Source organism: Schistocerca americana, unplaced genomic scaffold (genome assembly GCF_021461395.2).
Source record: "Schistocerca americana isolate TAMUIC-IGC-003095 unplaced genomic scaffold, iqSchAmer2.1 HiC_scaffold_180, whole genome shotgun sequence".
NCBI classification, from domain to species: domain Eukaryota; kingdom Metazoa; phylum Arthropoda; class Insecta; order Orthoptera; family Acrididae; genus Schistocerca; species Schistocerca americana.
This window is the reverse complement of record NW_025725885.1, coordinates 101,700-119,597: the sequence shown is the minus strand read 5'-3', so window position 1 is coordinate 119,597 and position 17,898 is coordinate 101,700. Positions and strand designations below refer to the sequence as shown.

At 54.1% G+C, this 17,898-nt stretch overlaps 39 non-coding genes across 39 annotated transcripts; 8 read left to right on the top strand and 31 right to left on the bottom strand.

Annotated features, from left to right (window-relative positions):
• The first annotated feature begins 141 nt into the window (after nt 1-141).
• Nucleotides 142-213, top strand: Trnag-ucc. The gene has a single exon. It is a non-coding gene; the product is annotated as a tRNA-Gly (tRNA).
• Nucleotides 214-794: 581 nt separating this feature from the next.
• On the bottom strand, nt 795-868 carry Trnai-aau. The gene has a single exon. It is a non-coding gene; the product is annotated as a tRNA-Ile (tRNA).
• Nucleotides 869-1,066: 198 nt separating this feature from the next.
• Trnae-uuc lies at nt 1,067-1,138 on the bottom strand. The gene has a single exon. It is a non-coding gene; the product is annotated as a tRNA-Glu (tRNA).
• A 265-nt stretch (nt 1,139-1,403) lies between these two features.
• On the bottom strand, nt 1,404-1,476 carry Trnam-cau. The gene has a single exon. It is a non-coding gene; the product is annotated as a tRNA-Met (tRNA).
• Nucleotides 1,477-1,769: 293 nt separating this feature from the next.
• Trnag-gcc lies at nt 1,770-1,840 on the bottom strand. The gene has a single exon. It is a non-coding gene; the product is annotated as a tRNA-Gly (tRNA).
• Nucleotides 1,841-2,181: 341 nt separating this feature from the next.
• Trnag-ucc lies at nt 2,182-2,253 on the top strand. The gene has a single exon. It is a non-coding gene; the product is annotated as a tRNA-Gly (tRNA).
• Nucleotides 2,254-2,834: 581 nt separating this feature from the next.
• Trnai-aau lies at nt 2,835-2,908 on the bottom strand. Its single transcript has one exon. It is a non-coding gene; the product is annotated as a tRNA-Ile (tRNA).
• A 198-nt stretch (nt 2,909-3,106) lies between these two features.
• Nucleotides 3,107-3,178, bottom strand: Trnae-uuc. Its single transcript has one exon. It is a non-coding gene; the product is annotated as a tRNA-Glu (tRNA).
• A 265-nt stretch (nt 3,179-3,443) lies between these two features.
• Trnam-cau lies at nt 3,444-3,516 on the bottom strand. The gene has a single exon. It is a non-coding gene; the product is annotated as a tRNA-Met (tRNA).
• Nucleotides 3,517-3,809: 293 nt separating this feature from the next.
• Nucleotides 3,810-3,880, bottom strand: Trnag-gcc. Its single transcript has one exon. It is a non-coding gene; the product is annotated as a tRNA-Gly (tRNA).
• Nucleotides 3,881-4,221: 341 nt separating this feature from the next.
• On the top strand, nt 4,222-4,293 carry Trnag-ucc. Its single transcript has one exon. It is a non-coding gene; the product is annotated as a tRNA-Gly (tRNA).
• Nucleotides 4,294-4,874: 581 nt separating this feature from the next.
• Trnai-aau lies at nt 4,875-4,948 on the bottom strand. Its single transcript has one exon. It is a non-coding gene; the product is annotated as a tRNA-Ile (tRNA).
• Nucleotides 4,949-5,146: 198 nt separating this feature from the next.
• On the bottom strand, nt 5,147-5,218 carry Trnae-uuc. The gene has a single exon. It is a non-coding gene; the product is annotated as a tRNA-Glu (tRNA).
• A 265-nt stretch (nt 5,219-5,483) lies between these two features.
• On the bottom strand, nt 5,484-5,556 carry Trnam-cau. Its single transcript has one exon. It is a non-coding gene; the product is annotated as a tRNA-Met (tRNA).
• Nucleotides 5,557-5,849: 293 nt separating this feature from the next.
• Trnag-gcc lies at nt 5,850-5,920 on the bottom strand. The gene has a single exon. It is a non-coding gene; the product is annotated as a tRNA-Gly (tRNA).
• Nucleotides 5,921-6,261: 341 nt separating this feature from the next.
• Trnag-ucc lies at nt 6,262-6,333 on the top strand. The gene has a single exon. It is a non-coding gene; the product is annotated as a tRNA-Gly (tRNA).
• A 581-nt stretch (nt 6,334-6,914) lies between these two features.
• Nucleotides 6,915-6,988, bottom strand: Trnai-aau. The gene has a single exon. It is a non-coding gene; the product is annotated as a tRNA-Ile (tRNA).
• A 198-nt stretch (nt 6,989-7,186) lies between these two features.
• On the bottom strand, nt 7,187-7,258 carry Trnae-uuc. The gene has a single exon. It is a non-coding gene; the product is annotated as a tRNA-Glu (tRNA).
• Nucleotides 7,259-7,523: 265 nt separating this feature from the next.
• Trnam-cau lies at nt 7,524-7,596 on the bottom strand. Its single transcript has one exon. It is a non-coding gene; the product is annotated as a tRNA-Met (tRNA).
• Nucleotides 7,597-7,889: 293 nt separating this feature from the next.
• Trnag-gcc lies at nt 7,890-7,960 on the bottom strand. The gene has a single exon. It is a non-coding gene; the product is annotated as a tRNA-Gly (tRNA).
• Nucleotides 7,961-8,301: 341 nt separating this feature from the next.
• Trnag-ucc lies at nt 8,302-8,373 on the top strand. The gene has a single exon. It is a non-coding gene; the product is annotated as a tRNA-Gly (tRNA).
• A 581-nt stretch (nt 8,374-8,954) lies between these two features.
• Nucleotides 8,955-9,028, bottom strand: Trnai-aau. Its single transcript has one exon. It is a non-coding gene; the product is annotated as a tRNA-Ile (tRNA).
• Nucleotides 9,029-9,226: 198 nt separating this feature from the next.
• Nucleotides 9,227-9,298, bottom strand: Trnae-uuc. The gene has a single exon. It is a non-coding gene; the product is annotated as a tRNA-Glu (tRNA).
• Nucleotides 9,299-9,563: 265 nt separating this feature from the next.
• Nucleotides 9,564-9,636, bottom strand: Trnam-cau. The gene has a single exon. It is a non-coding gene; the product is annotated as a tRNA-Met (tRNA).
• A 293-nt stretch (nt 9,637-9,929) lies between these two features.
• On the bottom strand, nt 9,930-10,000 carry Trnag-gcc. Its single transcript has one exon. It is a non-coding gene; the product is annotated as a tRNA-Gly (tRNA).
• Nucleotides 10,001-10,341: 341 nt separating this feature from the next.
• Nucleotides 10,342-10,413, top strand: Trnag-ucc. The gene has a single exon. It is a non-coding gene; the product is annotated as a tRNA-Gly (tRNA).
• Nucleotides 10,414-10,994: 581 nt separating this feature from the next.
• On the bottom strand, nt 10,995-11,068 carry Trnai-aau. The gene has a single exon. It is a non-coding gene; the product is annotated as a tRNA-Ile (tRNA).
• Nucleotides 11,069-11,266: 198 nt separating this feature from the next.
• Nucleotides 11,267-11,338, bottom strand: Trnae-uuc. The gene has a single exon. It is a non-coding gene; the product is annotated as a tRNA-Glu (tRNA).
• Nucleotides 11,339-11,603: 265 nt separating this feature from the next.
• Nucleotides 11,604-11,676, bottom strand: Trnam-cau. The gene has a single exon. It is a non-coding gene; the product is annotated as a tRNA-Met (tRNA).
• Nucleotides 11,677-11,969: 293 nt separating this feature from the next.
• Nucleotides 11,970-12,040, bottom strand: Trnag-gcc. The gene has a single exon. It is a non-coding gene; the product is annotated as a tRNA-Gly (tRNA).
• A 341-nt stretch (nt 12,041-12,381) lies between these two features.
• Trnag-ucc lies at nt 12,382-12,453 on the top strand. The gene has a single exon. It is a non-coding gene; the product is annotated as a tRNA-Gly (tRNA).
• A 581-nt stretch (nt 12,454-13,034) lies between these two features.
• On the bottom strand, nt 13,035-13,108 carry Trnai-aau. Its single transcript has one exon. It is a non-coding gene; the product is annotated as a tRNA-Ile (tRNA).
• A 198-nt stretch (nt 13,109-13,306) lies between these two features.
• On the bottom strand, nt 13,307-13,378 carry Trnae-uuc. The gene has a single exon. It is a non-coding gene; the product is annotated as a tRNA-Glu (tRNA).
• Nucleotides 13,379-13,643: 265 nt separating this feature from the next.
• On the bottom strand, nt 13,644-13,716 carry Trnam-cau. Its single transcript has one exon. It is a non-coding gene; the product is annotated as a tRNA-Met (tRNA).
• A 293-nt stretch (nt 13,717-14,009) lies between these two features.
• Nucleotides 14,010-14,080, bottom strand: Trnag-gcc. The gene has a single exon. It is a non-coding gene; the product is annotated as a tRNA-Gly (tRNA).
• Nucleotides 14,081-14,421: 341 nt separating this feature from the next.
• Nucleotides 14,422-14,493, top strand: Trnag-ucc. The gene has a single exon. It is a non-coding gene; the product is annotated as a tRNA-Gly (tRNA).
• A 581-nt stretch (nt 14,494-15,074) lies between these two features.
• Trnai-aau lies at nt 15,075-15,148 on the bottom strand. The gene has a single exon. It is a non-coding gene; the product is annotated as a tRNA-Ile (tRNA).
• Nucleotides 15,149-15,346: 198 nt separating this feature from the next.
• On the bottom strand, nt 15,347-15,418 carry Trnae-uuc. The gene has a single exon. It is a non-coding gene; the product is annotated as a tRNA-Glu (tRNA).
• Nucleotides 15,419-15,683: 265 nt separating this feature from the next.
• Nucleotides 15,684-15,756, bottom strand: Trnam-cau. The gene has a single exon. It is a non-coding gene; the product is annotated as a tRNA-Met (tRNA).
• Nucleotides 15,757-17,898: the final 2,142 nt, after the last annotated feature.

Sequence of the window (17,898 nt, the reverse complement as noted above, 5' to 3'; positions counted from 1 at the left end):
ATGTGCGCGGATACGCTGTCCGAATGCGTCTGGATGTGCTCCCCTAGCCTGCCTCGAAATGCGCCTGCCGGGTACGATCACCTTCGGCCGCTGCCGACAGGCGGGAAGCCGACTCAGCGCGGTGGCGGGGCGCTCGCTTGTGCGGTGGTGGTGTAATGGTCAGCATAGTTGCCTTCCAAGCAGTTGATCCGGGTTCGATTCCCGGCCACCGCAGCAGGCTTTTAATTTCGCCTATGAGTACTTTTGCCACGCGCTCTTAAACTATTGTTTTTTCGCCCTCTTACTCGCTGCATACCAGCCCTTAGTGTGTCTCGACTTGTCTCGACTTTGCTCAGCTGACGCGAGAGCTGACGCTCTCAAATCGGCCTATATCAAAACGACAAGCACGAGAAACGACTGAGAGAGGTAAGGAGAGGCGAGGCGATGGACACACAGCACGCCCCCTTCATTTCACGGTGGCGTCTCCCTGACCGAATCGGGCTGTAGCTCCGAAAACAATGGAGAAACAAAAATAGGAAGTAAAACTGCCAATAGTGCCCTGTGTTCCCATGCGCTCACCCGCCCAAGTACTGACAAGGGCCAAAGTTGTTACGCATCGGCAATCGGACATTTTCTTTCATTTTCTCTAACCAGTGTATTCAAGATATTATGGCCATTGCCGAGCGAATGCTGTAGTGCTTCCCCGCGAGTCGGGTTCGGATCCTCTGTCAACTTCCACGCAGGGTGATGATCATTTGGTCATCACACTCGCCAGCTGAAATCGGCGCTGCCTTTTCGCAGTAGTACAAGAGTAGTGGCCCGTGGGGGGATCGAACCCACGACCTTCGCGTTATTAGCACGACGCTCTAACCAACTGAGCTAACGGGCCTCGGCAGATGCAGTTGCTCAGCCCTACGCTGGAATCAGCTGGCATGAAGCCATACACCATTCCTACGGTCGTCGTGTGTCTGCTTCCCTAGTCTATATTCTGCTGACGGTCACGAAACAGTAGCTATATTGCGAGCAGGACGGGAAACGGCCGCTCGGACAGCTCAAACTTGTCACGATTCGTGTGGAAAAAATTCCGTTCCGGTACCGGGAATCGAACCCGGGCCTCCTGGGTGAAAGCCAGGTATCCTAGCCACTAGACCACACCGGATGCGGCCGTTTCATTCGCCCGTTCGTACGGTCGCTTGTCGCATTGTCGCTCTCTTTGCGAGCATCTTTGCACATACTGACTGGCAAGGCGCGCACCTCAAACGTCGCAGAGCAATGCTTTTGGCTTCATGCTCTGCTGGGAGAAGAGGAAAAGGGAAGCTGTATGTAAACATTTTCCCGCTGAAGCGTTGAAACGTTGTGGATAACAAACAAGAAATAAGTTGGCGCCCTAGCAACAGCACCACCATCAGTCACAGAAAATTAGATGCCCCGGGTGAGGATCGAACTCACGACCTTAAGATTATGAGACTTACGCGCTGCCTACTGCGCTACCGAGGCAGGCGATCGTTACACTTTCTGGAATCTTGGTAAGTACCGAATACAAGTGGTAGAGAGTCTGCACTCCCTGGCTCATTTTTTCTGTTGCTACACGTGCATTCACGGCGCGGCAGGCAACTTGCGATGCTAGGCCGACGCCAGTATGTACAATAGCACGCAGGAGTCCAAACGAGCAGTCGTCCGCGCTGCATGATTGGTTCTTTCCACACGGAATCCCGCGGTTCATTCTCATGGCTCACGCAGTTCGAGTGCGAAAGACACGCAGCACCCCTACCGGAGAAAAAACAAAATGATGCATCGGCCGGGAATCGAACCCGGGCCGCCCGCGTGGCAGGCGAGCATTCTACCACTGAACCACCGATGCTCGGGCCGGCGGTACCTTCACGCTGCTTCCCGAGCAGGTGTCTCAAGGGAAAGTGGGACTGCCGTCAAGCGCCGTAGCATTCTGTGGAGAAGATGCTGCAGACGCTGAATCCTGCACTGCGCTGCTTAAAGATGCCGCCAGAACGCGGTCCTCTGCGTACTCTTGCGTCGCCGGCGCCGACTCTTGCCAAAGGATGCGAAATGTGCGCGGATACGCTGTCCGAATGCGTCTGGATGTGCTCCCCTAGCCTGCCTCGAAATGCGCCTGCCGGGTACGATCACCTTCGGCCGCTGCCGACAGGCGGGAAGCCGACTCAGCGCGGTGGCGGGGCGCTCGCTTGTGCGGTGGTGGTGTAATGGTCAGCATAGTTGCCTTCCAAGCAGTTGATCCGGGTTCGATTCCCGGCCACCGCAGCAGGCTTTTAATTTCGCCTATGAGTACTTTTGCCACGCGCTCTTAAACTATTGTTTTTTCGCCCTCTTACTCGCTGCATACCAGCCCTTAGTGTGTCTCGACTTGTCTCGACTTTGCTCAGCTGACGCGAGAGCTGACGCTCTCAAATCGGCCTATATCAAAACGACAAGCACGAGAAACGACTGAGAGAGGTAAGGAGAGGCGAGGCGATGGACACACAGCACGCCCCCTTCATTTCACGGTGGCGTCTCCCTGACCGAATCGGGCTGTAGCTCCGAAAACAATGGAGAAACAAAAATAGGAAGTAAAACTGCCAATAGTGCCCTGTGTTCCCATGCGCTCACCCGCCCAAGTACTGACAAGGGCCAAAGTTGTTACGCATCGGCAATCGGACATTTTCTTTCATTTTCTCTAACCAGTGTATTCAAGATATTATGGCCATTGCCGAGCGAATGCTGTAGTGCTTCCCCACGAGTCGGGTTCGGATCCTCTGTCAACTTCCACGCAGGGTGATGATCATTTGGTCATCACACTCGCCAGCTGAAATCGGCGCTGCCTTTTCGCAGTAGTACAAGAGTAGTGGCCCGTGGGGGGATCGAACCCACGACCTTCGCGTTATTAGCACGACGCTCTAACCAACTGAGCTAACGGGCCTCGGCAGATGCAGTTGCTCAGCCCTACGCTGGAATCAGCTGGCATGAAGCCATACACCATTCCTACGGTCGTCGTGTGTCTGCTTCCCTAGTCTATATTCTGCTGACGGTCACGAAACAGTAGCTATATTGCGAGCAGGACGGGAAACGGCCGCTCGGACAGCTCAAACTTGTCACGATTCGTGTGGAAAAAATTCCGTTCCGGTACCGGGAATCGAACCCGGGCCTCCTGGGTGAAAGCCAGGTATCCTAGCCACTAGACCACACCGGATGCGGCCGTTTCATTCGCCCGTTCGTACGGTCGCTTGTCGCATTGTCGCTCTCTTTGCGAGCATCTTTGCACATACTGACTGGCAAGGCGCGCACCTCAAACGTCGCAGAGCAATGCTTTTGGCTTCATGCTCTGCTGGGAGAAGAGGAAAAGGGAAGCTGTATGTAAACATTTTCCCGCTGAAGCGTTGAAACGTTGTGGATAACAAACAAGAAATAAGTTGGCGCCCTAGCAACAGCACCACCATCAGTCACAGAAAATTAGATGCCCCGGGTGAGGATCGAACTCACGACCTTAAGATTATGAGACTTACGCGCTGCCTACTGCGCTACCGAGGCAGGCGATCGTTACACTTTCTGGAATCTTGGTAAGTACCGAATACAAGTGGTAGAGAGTCTGCACTCCCTGGCTCATTTTTTCTGTTGCTACACGTGCATTCACGGCGCGGCAGGCAACTTGCGATGCTAGGCCGACGCCAGTATGTACAATAGCACGCAGGAGTCCAAACGAGCAGTCGTCCGCGCTGCATGATTGGTTCTTTCCACACGGAATCCCGCGGTTCATTCTCATGGCTCACGCAGTTCGAGTGCGAAAGACACGCAGCACCCCTACCGGAGAAAAAACAAAATGATGCATCGGCCGGGAATCGAACCCGGGCCGCCCGCGTGGCAGGCGAGCATTCTACCACTGAACCACCGATGCTCGGGCCGGCGGTACCTTCACGCTGCTTCCCGAGCAGGTGTCTCAAGGGAAAGTGGGACTGCCGTCAAGCGCCGTAGCATTCTGTGGAGAAGATGCTGCAGACGCTGAATCCTGCACTGCGCTGCTTAAAGATGCCGCCAGAACGCGGTCCTCTGCGTACTCTTGCGTCGCCGGCGCCGACTCTTGCCAAAGGATGCGAAATGTGCGCGGATACGCTGTCCGAATGCGTCTGGATGTGCTCCCCTAGCCTGCCTCGAAATGCGCCTGCCGGGTACGATCACCTTCGGCCGCTGCCGACAGGCGGGAAGCCGACTCAGCGCGGTGGCGGGGCGCTCGCTTGTGCGGTGGTGGTGTAATGGTCAGCATAGTTGCCTTCCAAGCAGTTGATCCGGGTTCGATTCCCGGCCACCGCAGCAGGCTTTTAATTTCGCCTATGAGTACTTTTGCCACGCGCTCTTAAACTATTGTTTTTTCGCCCTCTTACTCGCTGCATACCAGCCCTTAGTGTGTCTCGACTTGTCTCGACTTTGCTCAGCTGACGCGAGAGCTGACGCTCTCAAATCGGCCTATATCAAAACGACAAGCACGAGAAACGACTGAGAGAGGTAAGGAGAGGCGAGGCGATGGACACACAGCACGCCCCCTTCATTTCACGGTGGCGTCTCCCTGACCGAATCGGGCTGTAGCTCCGAAAACAATGGAGAAACAAAAATAGGAAGTAAAACTGCCAATAGTGCCCTGTGTTCCCATGCGCTCACCCGCCCAAGTACTGACAAGGGCCAAAGTTGTTACGCATCGGCAATCGGACATTTTCTTTCATTTTCTCTAACCAGTGTATTCAAGATATTATGGCCATTGCCGAGCGAATGCTGTAGTGCTTCCCCGCGAGTCGGGTTCGGATCCTCTGTCAACTTCCACGCAGGGTGATGATCATTTGGTCATCACACTCGCCAGCTGAAATCGGCGCTGCCTTTTCGCAGTAGTAAAAGAGTAGTGGCCCGTGGGGGGATCGAACCCACGACCTTCGCGTTATTAGCACGACGCTCTAACCAACTGAGCTAACGGGCCTCGGCAGATGCAGTTGCTCAGCCCTACGCTGGAATCAGCTGGCATGAAGCCATACACCATTCCTACGGTCGTCGTGTGTCTGCTTCCCTAGTCTATATTCTGCTGACGGTCACGAAACAGTAGCCATATTGCGAGCAGGACGGGAAACGGCCGCTCGGACAGCTCATACTTGTCACGATTCGTGTGGAAAAAATTCCGTTCCGGTACCGGGAATCGAACCCGGGCCTCCTGGGTGAAAGCCAGGTATCCTAGCCACTAGACCACACCGGATGCGGCCGTTTCATTCGCCCGTTCGTACGGTCGCTTGTCGCATTGTCGCTCTCTTTGCGAGCATCTTTGCACATACTGACTGGCAAGGCGCGCACCTCAAACGTCGCAGAGCAATGCTTTTGGCTTCATGCTCTGCTGGGAGAAGAGGAAAAGGGAAGCTGTATGTAAACATTTTCCCGCTGAAGCGTTGAAACGTTGTGGATAACAAACAAGAAATAAGTTGGCGCCCTAGCAACAGCACCACCATCAGTCACAGAAAATTAGATGCCCCGGGTGAGGATCGAACTCACGACCTTAAGATTATGAGACTTACGCGCTGCCTACTGCGCTACCGAGGCAGGCGATCGTTACACTTTCTGGAATCTTGGTAAGTACCGAATACAAGTGGTAGAGAGTCTGCACTCCCTGGCTCATTTTTTCTGTTGCTACACGTGCATTCACGGCGCGGCAGGCAACTTGCGATGCTAGGCCGACGCCAGTATGTACAATAGCACGCAGGAGTCCAAACGAGCAGTCGTCCGCGCTGCATGATTGGTTCTTTCCACACGGAATCCCGCGGTTCATTCTCATGGCTCACGCAGTTCGAGTGCGAAAGACACGCAGCACCCCTACCGGAGAAAAAACAAAATGATGCATCGGCCGGGAATCGAACCCGGGCCGCCCGCGTGGCAGGCGAGCATTCTACCACTGAACCACCGATGCTCGGGCCGGCGGTACCTTCACGCTGCTTCCCGAGCAGGTGTCTCAAGGGAAAGTGGGACTGCCGTCAAGCGCCGTAGCATTCTGTGGAGAAGATGCTGCAGACGCTGAATCCTGCACTGCGCTGCTTAAAGATGCCGCCAGAACGCGGTCCTCTGCGTACTCTTGCGTCGCCGGCGCCGACTCTTGCCAAAGGATGCGAAATGTGCGCGGATACGCTGTCCGAATGCGTCTGGATGTGCTCCCCTAGCCTGCCTCGAAATGCGCCTGCCGGGTACGATCACCTTCGGCCGCTGCCGACAGGCGGGAAGCCGACTCAGCGCGGTGGCGGGGCGCTCGCTTGTGCGGTGGTGGTGTAATGGTCAGCATAGTTGCCTTCCAAGCAGTTGATCCGGGTTCGATTCCCGGCCACCGCAGCAGGCTTTTAATTTCGCCTATGAGTACTTTTGCCACGCGCTCTTAAACTATTGTTTTTTCGCCCTCTTACTCGCTGCATACCAGCCCTTAGTGTGTCTCGACTTGTCTCGACTTTGCTCAGCTGACGCGAGAGCTGACGCTCTCAAATCGGCCTATATCAAAACGACAAGCACGAGAAACGACTGAGAGAGGTAAGGAGAGGCGAGGCGATGGACACACAGCACGCCCCCTTCATTTCACGGTGGCGTCTCCCTGACCGAATCGGGCTGTAGCTCCGAAAACAATGGAGAAACAAAAATAGGAAGTAAAACTGCCAATAGTGCCCTGTGTTCCCATGCGCTCACCCGCCCAAGTACTGACAAGGGCCAAAGTTGTTACGCATCGGCAATCGGACATTTTCTTTCATTTTCTCTAACCAGTGTATTCAAGATATTATGGCCATTGCCGAGCGAATGCTGTAGTGCTTCCCCACGAGTCGGGTTCGGATCCTCTGTCAACTTCCACGCAGGGTGATGATCATTTGGTCATCACACTCGCCAGCTGAAATCGGCGCTGCCTTTTCGCAGTAGTACAAGAGTAGTGGCCCGTGGGGGGATCGAACCCACGACCTTCGCGTTATTAGCACGACGCTCTAACCAACTGAGCTAACGGGCCTCGGCAGATGCAGTTGCTCAGCCCTACGCTGGAATCAGCTGGCATGAAGCCATACACCATTCCTACGGTCGTCGTGTGTCTGCTTCCCTAGTCTATATTCTGCTGACGGTCACGAAACAGTAGCTATATTGCGAGCAGGACGGGAAACGGCCGCTCGGACAGCTCAAACTTGTCACGATTCGTGTGGAAAAAATTCCGTTCCGGTACCGGGAATCGAACCCGGGCCTCCTGGGTGAAAGCCAGGTATCCTAGCCACTAGACCACACCGGATGCGGCCGTTTCATTCGCCCGTTCGTACGGTCGCTTGTCGCATTGTCGCTCTCTTTGCGAGCATCTTTGCACATACTGACTGGCAAGGCGCGCACCTCAAACGTCGCAGAGCAATGCTTTTGGCTTCATGCTCTGCTGGGAGAAGAGGAAAAGGGAAGCTGTATGTAAACATTTTCCCGCTGAAGCGTTGAAACGTTGTGGATAACAAACAAGAAATAAGTTGGCGCCCTAGCAACAGCACCACCATCAGTCACAGAAAATTAGATGCCCCGGGTGAGGATCGAACTCACGACCTTAAGATTATGAGACTTACGCGCTGCCTACTGCGCTACCGAGGCAGGCGATCGTTACACTTTCTGGAATCTTGGTAAGTACCGAATACAAGTGGTAGAGAGTCTGCACTCCCTGGCTCATTTTTTCTGTTGCTACACGTGCATTCACGGCGCGGCAGGCAACTTGCGATGCTAGGCCGACGCCAGTATGTACAATAGCACGCAGGAGTCCAAACGAGCAGTCGTCCGCGCTGCATGATTGGTTCTTTCCACACGGAATCCCGCGGTTCATTCTCATGGCTCACGCAGTTCGAGTGCGAAAGACACGCAGCACCCCTACCGGAGAAAAAACAAAATGATGCATCGGCCGGGAATCGAACCCGGGCCGCCCGCGTGGCAGGCGAGCATTCTACCACTGAACCACCGATGCTCGGGCCGGCGGTACCTTCACGCTGCTTCCCGAGCAGGTGTCTCAAGGGAAAGTGGGACTGCCGTCAAGCGCCGTAGCATTCTGTGGAGAAGATGCTGCAGACGCTGAATCCTGCACTGCGCTGCTTAAAGATGCCGCCAGAACGCGGTCCTCTGCGTACTCTTGCGTCGCCGGCGCCGACTCTTGCCAAAGGATGCGAAATGTGCGCGGATACGCTGTCCGAATGCGTCTGGATGTGCTCCCCTAGCCTGCCTCGAAATGCGCCTGCCGGGTACGATCACCTTCGGCCGCTGCCGACAGGCGGGAAGCCGACTCAGCGCGGTGGCGGGGCGCTCGCTTGTGCGGTGGTGGTGTAATGGTCAGCATAGTTGCCTTCCAAGCAGTTGATCCGGGTTCGATTCCCGGCCACCGCAGCAGGCTTTTAATTTCGCCTATGAGTACTTTTGCCACGCGCTCTTAAACTATTGTTTTTTCGCCCTCTTACTCGCTGCATACCAGCCCTTAGTGTGTCTCGACTTGTCTCGACTTTGCTCAGCTGACGCGAGAGCTGACGCTCTCAAATCGGCCTATATCAAAACGACAAGCACGAGAAACGACTGAGAGAGGTAAGGAGAGGCGAGGCGATGGACACACAGCACGCCCCCTTCATTTCACGGTGGCGTCTCCCTGACCGAATCGGGCTGTAGCTCCGAAAACAATGGAGAAACAAAAATAGGAAGTAAAACTGCCAATAGTGCCCTGTGTTCCCATGCGCTCACCCGCCCAAGTACTGACAAGGGCCAAAGTTGTTACGCATCGGCAATCGGACATTTTCTTTCATTTTCTCTAACCAGTGTATTCAAGATATTATGGCCATTGCCGAGCGAATGCTGTAGTGCTTCCCCGCGAGTCGGGTTCGGATCCTCTGTCAACTTCCACGCAGGGTGATGATCATTTGGTCATCACACTCGCCAGCTGAAATCGGCGCTGCCTTTTCGCAGTAGTACAAGAGTAGTGGCCCGTGGGGGGATCGAACCCACGACCTTCGCGTTATTAGCACGACGCTCTAACCAACTGAGCTAACGGGCCTCGGCAGATGCAGTTGCTCAGCCCTACGCTGGAATCAGCTGGCATGAAGCCATACACCATTCCTACGGTCGTCGTGTGTCTGCTTCCCTAGTCTATATTCTGCTGACGGTCACGAAACAGTAGCTATATTGCGAGCAGGACGGGAAACGGCCGCTCGGACAGCTCAAACTTGTCACGATTCGTGTGGAAAAAATTCCGTTCCGGTACCGGGAATCGAACCCGGGCCTCCTGGGTGAAAGCCAGGTATCCTAGCCACTAGACCACACCGGATGCGGCCGTTTCATTCGCCCGTTCGTACGGTCGCTTGTCGCATTGTCGCTCTCTTTGCGAGCATCTTTGCACATACTGACTGGCAAGGCGCGCACCTCAAACGTCGCAGAGCAATGCTTTTGGCTTCATGCTCTGCTGGGAGAAGAGGAAAAGGGAAGCTGTATGTAAACATTTTCCCGCTGAAGCGTTGAAACGTTGTGGATAACAAACAAGAAATAAGTTGGCGCCCTAGCAACAGCACCACCATCAGTCACAGAAAATTAGATGCCCCGGGTGAGGATCGAACTCACGACCTTAAGATTATGAGACTTACGCGCTGCCTACTGCGCTACCGAGGCAGGCGATCGTTACACTTTCTGGAATCTTGGTAAGTACCGAATACAAGTGGTAGAGAGTCTGCACTCCCTGGCTCATTTTTTCTGTTGCTACACGTGCATTCACGGCGCGGCAGGCAACTTGCGATGCTAGGCCGACGCCAGTATGTACAATAGCACGCAGGAGTCCAAACGAGCAGTCGTCCGCGCTGCATGATTGGTTCTTTCCACACGGAATCCCGCGGTTCATTCTCATGGCTCACGCAGTTCGAGTGCGAAAGACACGCAGCACCCCTACCGGAGAAAAAACAAAATGATGCATCGGCCGGGAATCGAACCCGGGCCGCCCGCGTGGCAGGCGAGCATTCTACCACTGAACCACCGATGCTCGGGCCGGCGGTACCTTCACGCTGCTTCCCGAGCAGGTGTCTCAAGGGAAAGTGGGACTGCCGTCAAGCGCCGTAGCATTCTGTGGAGAAGATGCTGCAGACGCTGAATCCTGCACTGCGCTGCTTAAAGATGCCGCCAGAACGCGGTCCTCTGCGTACTCTTGCGTCGCCGGCGCCGACTCTTGCCAAAGGATGCGAAATGTGCGCGGATACGCTGTCCGAATGCGTCTGGATGTGCTCCCCTAGCCTGCCTCGAAATGCGCCTGCCGGGTACGATCACCTTCGGCCGCTGCCGACAGGCGGGAAGCCGACTCAGCGCGGTGGCGGGGCGCTCGCTTGTGCGGTGGTGGTGTAATGGTCAGCATAGTTGCCTTCCAAGCAGTTGATCCGGGTTCGATTCCCGGCCACCGCAGCAGGCTTTTAATTTCGCCTATGAGTACTTTTGCCACGCGCTCTTAAACTATTGTTTTTTCGCCCTCTTACTCGCTGCATACCAGCCCTTAGTGTGTCTCGACCTGTCTCGACTTTGCTCAGCTGACGCGAGAGCTGACGCTCTCAAATCGGCCTATATCAAAACGACAAGCACGAGAAACGACTGAGAGAGGTAAGGAGAGGCGAGGCGATGGACACACAGCACGCCCCCTTCATTTCACGGTGGCGTCTCCCTGACCGAATCGGGCTGTAGCTCCGAAAACAATGGAGAAACAAAAATAGGAAGTAAAACTGCCAATAGTGCCCTGTGTTCCCATGCGCTCACCCGCCCAAGTACTGACAAGGGCCAAAGTTGTTACGCATCGGCAATCGGACATTTTCTTTCATTTTCTCTAACCAGTGTATTCAAGATATTATGGCCATTGCCGAGCGAATGCTGTAGTGCTTCCCCGCGAGTCGGGTTCGGATCCTCTGTCAACTTCCACGCAGGGTGATGATCATTTGGTCATCACACTCGCCAGCTGAAATCGGCGCTGCCTTTTCGCAGTAGTACAAGAGTAGTGGCCCGTGGGGGGATCGAACCCACGACCTTCGCGTTATTAGCACGACGCTCTAACCAACTGAGCTAACGGGCCTCGGCAGATGCAGTTGCTCAGCCCTACGCTGGAATCAGCTGGCATGAAGCCATACACCATTCCTACGGTCGTCGTGTGTCTGCTTCCCTAGTCTATATTCTGCTGACGGTCACGAAACAGTAGCTATATTGCGAGCAGGACGGGAAACGGCCGCTCGGACAGCTCAAACTTGTCACGATTCGTGTGGAAAAAATTCCGTTCCGGTACCGGGAATCGAACCCGGGCCTCCTGGGTGAAAGCCAGGTATCCTAGCCACTAGACCACACCGGATGCGGCCGTTTCATTCGCCCGTTCGTACGGTCGCTTGTCGCATTGTCGCTCTCTTTGCGAGCATCTTTGCACATACTGACTGGCAAGGCGCGCACCTCAAACGTCGCAGAGCAATGCTTTTGGCTTCATGCTCTGCTGGGAGAAGAGGAAAAGGGAAGCTGTATGTAAATATTTTCCCGCTGAAGCGTTGAAACGTTGTGGATAACAAACAAGAAATAAGTTGGCGCCCTAGCAACAGCACCACCATCAGTCACAGAAAATTAGATGCCCCGGGTGAGGATCGAACTCACGACCTTAAGATTATGAGACTTACGCGCTGCCTACTGCGCTACCGAGGCAGGCGATCGTTACACTTTCTGGAATCTTGGTAAGTACCGAATACAAGTGGTAGAGAGTCTGCACTCCCTGGCTCATTTTTTCTGTTGCTACACGTGCATTCACGGCGCGGCAGGCAACTTGCGATGCTAGGCCGACGCCAGTATGTACAACAGCACGCAGGAGTCCAAACGAGCAGTCGTCCGCGCTGCATGATTGGTTCTTTCCACACGGAATCCCGCGGTTCATTCTCATGGCTCACGCAGTTCGAGTGCGAAAGACACGCAGCACCCCTACCGGAGAAAAAACAAAATGATGCATCGGCCGGGAATCGAACCCGGGCCGCCCGCGTGGCAGGCGAGCATTCTACCACTGAACCACCGATGCTCGGGCCGGCGGTACCTTCACGCTGCTTCCCGAGCAGGTGTCTCAAGGGAAAGTGGGACTGCCGTCAAGCGCCGTAGCATTCTGTGGAGAAGATGCTGCAGACGCTGAATCCTGCACTGCGCTGCTTAAAGATGCCGCCAGAACGCGGTCCTCTGCGTACTCTTGCGTCGCCGGCGCCGACTCTTGCCAAAGGATGCGAAATGTGCGCGGATACGCTGTCCGAATGCGTCTGGATGTGCTCCCCTAGCCTGCCTCGAAATGCGCCTGCCGGGTACGATCACCTTCGGCCGCTGCCGACAGGCGGGAAGCCGACTCAGCGCGGTGGCGGGGCGCTCGCTTGTGCGGTGGTGGTGTAATGGTCAGCATAGTTGCCTTCCAAGCAGTTGATCCGGGTTCGATTCCCGGCCACCGCAGCAGGCTTTTAATTTCGCCTATGAGTACTTTTGCCACGCGCTCTTAAACTATTGTTTTTTCGCCCTCTTACTCGCTGCATACCAGCCCTTAGTGTGTCTCGACTTGTCTCGACTTTGCTCAGCTGACGCGAGAGCTGACGCTCTCAAATCGGCCTATATCAAAACGACAAGCACGAGAAACGACTGAGAGAGGTAAGGAGAGGCGAGGCGATGGACACACAGCACGCCCCCTTCATTTCACGGTGGCGTCTCCCTGACCGAATCGGGCTGTAGCTCCGAAAACAATGGAGAAACAAAAATAGGAAGTAAAACTGCCAATAGTGCCCTGTGTTCCCATGCGCTCACCCGCCCAAGTACTGACAAGGGCCAAAGTTGTTACGCATCGGCAATCGGACATTTTCTTTCATTTTCTCTAACCAGTGTATTCAAGATATTATGGCCATTGCCGAGCGAATGCTGTAGTGCTTCCCCACGAGTCGGGTTCGGATCCTCTGTCAACTTCCACGCAGGGTGATGATCATTTGGTCATCACACTCGCCAGCTGAAATCGGCGCTGCCTTTTCGCAGTAGTACAAGAGTAGTGGCCCGTGGGGGGATCGAACCCACGACCTTCGCGTTATTAGCACGACGCTCTAACCAACTGAGCTAACGGGCCTCGGCAGATGCAGTTGCTCAGCCCTACGCTGGAATCAGCTGGCATGAAGCCATACACCATTCCTACGGTCGTCGTGTGTCTGCTTCCCTAGTCTATATTCTGCTGACGGTCACGAAACAGTAGCTATATTGCGAGCAGGACGGGAAACGGCCGCTCGGACAGCTCAAACTTGTCACGATTCGTGTGGAAAAAATTCCGTTCCGGTACCGGGAATCGAACCCGGGCCTCCTGGGTGAAAGCCAGGTATCCTAGCCACTAGACCACACCGGATGCGGCCGTTTCATTCGCCCGTTCGTACGGTCGCTTGTCGCATTGTCGCTCTCTTTGCGAGCATCTTTGCACATACTGACTGGCAAGGCGCGCACCTCAAACGTCGCAGAGCAATGCTTTTGGCTTCATGCTCTGCTGGGAGAAGAGGAAAAGGGAAGCTGTATGTAAACATTTTCCCGCTGAAGCGTTGAAACGTTGTGGATAACAAACAAGAAATAAGTTGGCGCCCTAGCAACAGCACCACCATCAGTCACAGAAAATTAGATGCCCCGGGTGAGGATCGAACTCACGACCTTAAGATTATGAGACTTACGCGCTGCCTACTGCGCTACCGAGGCAGGCGATCGTTACACTTTCTGGAATCTTGGTAAGTACCGAATACAAGTGGTAGAGAGTCTGCACTCCCTGGCTCATTTTTTCTGTTGCTACACGTGCATTCACGGCGCGGCAGGCAACTTGCGATGCTAGGCCGACGCCAGTATGTACAATAGCACGCAGGAGTCCAAACGAGCAGTCGTCCGCGCTGCATGATTGGTTCTTTCCACACGGAATCCCGCGGTTCATTCTCATGGCTCACGCAGTTCGAGTGCGAAAGACACGCAGCACCCCTACCGGAGAAAAAACAAAATGATGCATCGGCCGGGAATCGAACCCGGGCCGCCCGCGTGGCAGGCGAGCATTCTACCACTGAACCACCGATGCTCGGGCCGGCGGTACCTTCACGCTGCTTCCCGAGCAGGTGTCTCAAGGGAAAGTGGGACTGCCGTCAAGCGCCGTAGCATTCTGTGGAGAAGATGCTGCAGACGCTGAATCCTGCACTGCGCTGCTTAAAGATGCCGCCAGAACGCGGTCCTCTGCGTACTCTTGCGTCGCCGGCGCCGACTCTTGCCAAAGGATGCGAAATGTGCGCGGATACGCTGTCCGAATGCGTCTGGATGTGCTCCCCTAGCCTGCCTCGAAATGCGCCTGCCGGGTACGATCACCTTCGGCCGCCGCCGACAGGCGGGAAGCCGACTCAGCGCGGTGGCGGGGCGCTCGCTTGTGCGGTGGTGGTGTAATGGTCAGCATAGTTGCCTTCCAAGCAGTTGATCCGGGTTCGATTCCCGGCCACCGCAGCAGGCTTTTAATTTCGCCTATGAGTACTTTTGCCACGCGCTCTTAAACTATTGTTTTTTCGCCCTCTTACTCGCTGCATACCAGCCCTTAGTGTGTCTCGACTTGTCTCGACTTTGCTCAGCTGACGCGAGAGCTGACGCTCTCAAATCGGCCTATATCAAAACGACAAGCACGAGAAACGACTGAGAGAGGTAAGGAGAGGCGAGGCGATGGACACACAGCACGCCCCCTTCATTTCACGGTGGCGTCTCCCTGACCGAATCGGGCTGTAGCTCCGAAAACAATGGAGAAACAAAAATAGGAAGTAAAACTGCCAATAGTGCCCTGTGTTCCCATGCGCTCACCCGCCCAAGTACTGACAAGGGCCAAAGTTGTTACGCATCGGCAATCGGACATTTTCTTTCATTTTCTCTAACCAGTGTATTCAAGATATTATGGCCATTGCCGAGCGAATGCTGTAGTGCTTCCCCGCGAGTCGGGTTCGGATCCTCTGTCAACTTCCACGCAGGGTGATGATCATTTGGTCATCACACTCGCCAGCTGAAATCGGCGCTGCCTTTTCGCAGTAGTACAAGAGTAGTGGCCCGTGGGGGGATCGAACCCACGACCTTCGCGTTATTAGCACGACGCTCTAACCAACTGAGCTAACGGGCCTCGGCAGATGCAGTTGCTCAGCCCTACGCTGGAATCAGCTGGCATGAAGCCATACACCATTCCTACGGTCGTCGTGTGTCTGCTTCCCTAGTCTATATTCTGCTGACGGTCACGAAACAGTAGCTATATTGCGAGCAGGACGGGAAACGGCCGCTCGGACAGCTCAAACTTGTCACGATTCGTGTGGAAAAAATTCCGTTCCGGTACCGGGAATCGAACCCGGGCCTCCTGGGTGAAAGCCAGGTATCCTAGCCACTAGACCACACCGGATGCGGCCGTTTCATTCGCCCGTTCGTACGGTCGCTTGTCGCATTGTCGCTCTCTTTGCGAGCATCTTTGCACATACTGACTGGCAAGGCGCGCACCTCAAACGTCGCAGAGCAATGCTTTTGGCTTCATGCTCTGCTGGGAGAAGAGGAAAAGGGAAGCTGTATGTAAACATTTTCCCGCTGAAGCGTTGAAACGTTGTGGATAACAAACAAGAAATAAGTTGGCGCCCTAGCAACAGCACCACCATCAGTCACAGAAAATTAGATGCCCCGGGTGAGGATCGAACTCACGACCTTAAGATTATGAGACTTACGCGCTGCCTACTGCGCTACCGAGGCAGGCGATCGTTACACTTTCTGGAATCTTGGTAAGTACCGAATACAAGTGGTAGAGAGTCTGCACTCCCTGGCTCATTTTTTCTGTTGCTACACGTGCATTCACGGCGCGGCAGGCAACTTGCGATGCTAGGCCGACGCCAGTATGTACAATAGCACGCAGGAGTCCAAACGAGCAGTCGTCCGCGCTGCATGATTGGTTCTTTCCACACGGAATCCCGCGGTTCATTCTCATGGCTCACGCAGTTCGAGTGCGAAAGACACGCAGCACCCCTACCGGAGAAAAAACAAAATGATGCATCGGCCGGGAATCGAACCCGGGCCGCCCGCGTGGCAGGCGAGCATTCTACCACGTTTTTTTTTTTTTTTTTTTTTATTTATTCTTTTTTTTTTTTTTTTTATTTTTTTTTTTTTTTTACTCTCACCAAAATATGCCTTCTTCGGCGGTTTTCATCGCTATATTTGCTGGACTGTCGAACTTCGTGGAACAGAGGAATAACTTAAAACAAAATCATCTTCAGCTCAGATGGTGTGGTGTCTTCTTCCACAGAAAAATGAGGAACTAAGAGTAATTTTATCGCGGAATTCGTGGACGGTGTTCTTTCCTCCGCTGGTTCAACTCTTTTGCGCGTAGTGCAACTAAAATCATATTCCGCTTAAAAGGAAAATATTCTCCCTCCTGACTAACGTCAGTCACACCGATGTAGCAGAGAGTTGTTACAAAACAGGTGTCAACGCAGCACAACAGCACAACATGAGAGTTTATGTCGATGTGTGCATCACACGAAAGAAACAGAAATCACAGGAAAGTAATAAAATGAAATCGCGACAGTCCGGGAACAGAAATTAAGAGACTGTATCTTCTAAAATACAGATGAAGTCTTGTAAACAAAATAAAATTCCTCAAAATTAAAAGGACACTCCTCCCTTGGAGATAAAACCAGAACGACCCGTAGTGAGGTTGTGGCACAAGTCACCAACCATAACACAACTAAAACAAATAAAAGAAGGAAAGAGAAATTAAAAGTGGAACGCGTCAGCTCAGTAATCTCAGTTCAAGGTGTTTGCCGCAGTTCCATTGCATAGCCGTAATCCAAGGCCGCCTTCAAAAAATTCGCAAACAGTTCGCGAAATTGAACGCAATCCTTCAGTGTCATATACTGGGCCCACAAATAATCCAGGTAAATCACAGTATCAGTGACGGCCATATCGATAAGGGCATAAATCGTATGCCCTAAGATCCAGACAGTGGCGTTATTTTTCGTCCGCGGAAAAGCTTTGAAGTTAGGCACTATCACACGACGAACAGTCACAAGGTGAGGAGGCGTTCTATTAATGTGGGCGACCATTCGTTGACACAGCCGCCATACCGTCGACACCGATGCACACTCAAAACGATGTTCCCGTGTGTCCACAGCACCACATCTACCACAGTTGGCAGAGGGAAGGAGATGAATGTCGGCAAGCCGCTGGTTCGTCGCTAGGGTGTTGTTGACGATCTTAAACCAGAGCGCACTCACGTCCGACGGCAACACCGGGTTGTTGATGTTTGCCCACACGTTCACCCATTCCACTGTGGGATTCCGGAACACCAGTTTATGACGCGGAGGTCGTCCAGTCAGGGCAACGTAGAGTCCTCGGGCGGTCCTGTGGCTGTCGGTAGCCGTTGACAGAGCGTAGCTCCTCGTTAAAAAGTACTCCCGTATGTAGGACATCTTATACGGGATGGCCGCGAGAGAGACGGGCGCCGCTTCAGAGTGTGGGCGGTAGAGCTCCAGGAGTGCCGCGGTGGTTCCTGCCGGGTCGTCGGACTGCAGGGTGGCTGTCCGGTGGACGAGCAGCGCGCCGCATTTGCGTGGAACGTCGGTGAAACCGAGGCCGCCCAGCTGCCTGTCGATGACACAGGTCGAAGCCTTGACTTTAAAAATCTCATGCCGCCACAGGAGCCAGTAGACTGCCTGCGAAATCGCCCTCCCGATCGGCTTCGGAACACTAAACAGTTGGGCGATGTACCACGCGTTCGATAAGATGAATGTGTTAATGACAGCCACACGTTGATGTAAGTTGAGTCGGCGACCTGAGTGGCTGCGGCATAGGGCCTTCACAGTGCCAAGAATTCGCCTCCAGTTTAAAACTTGCATTTTT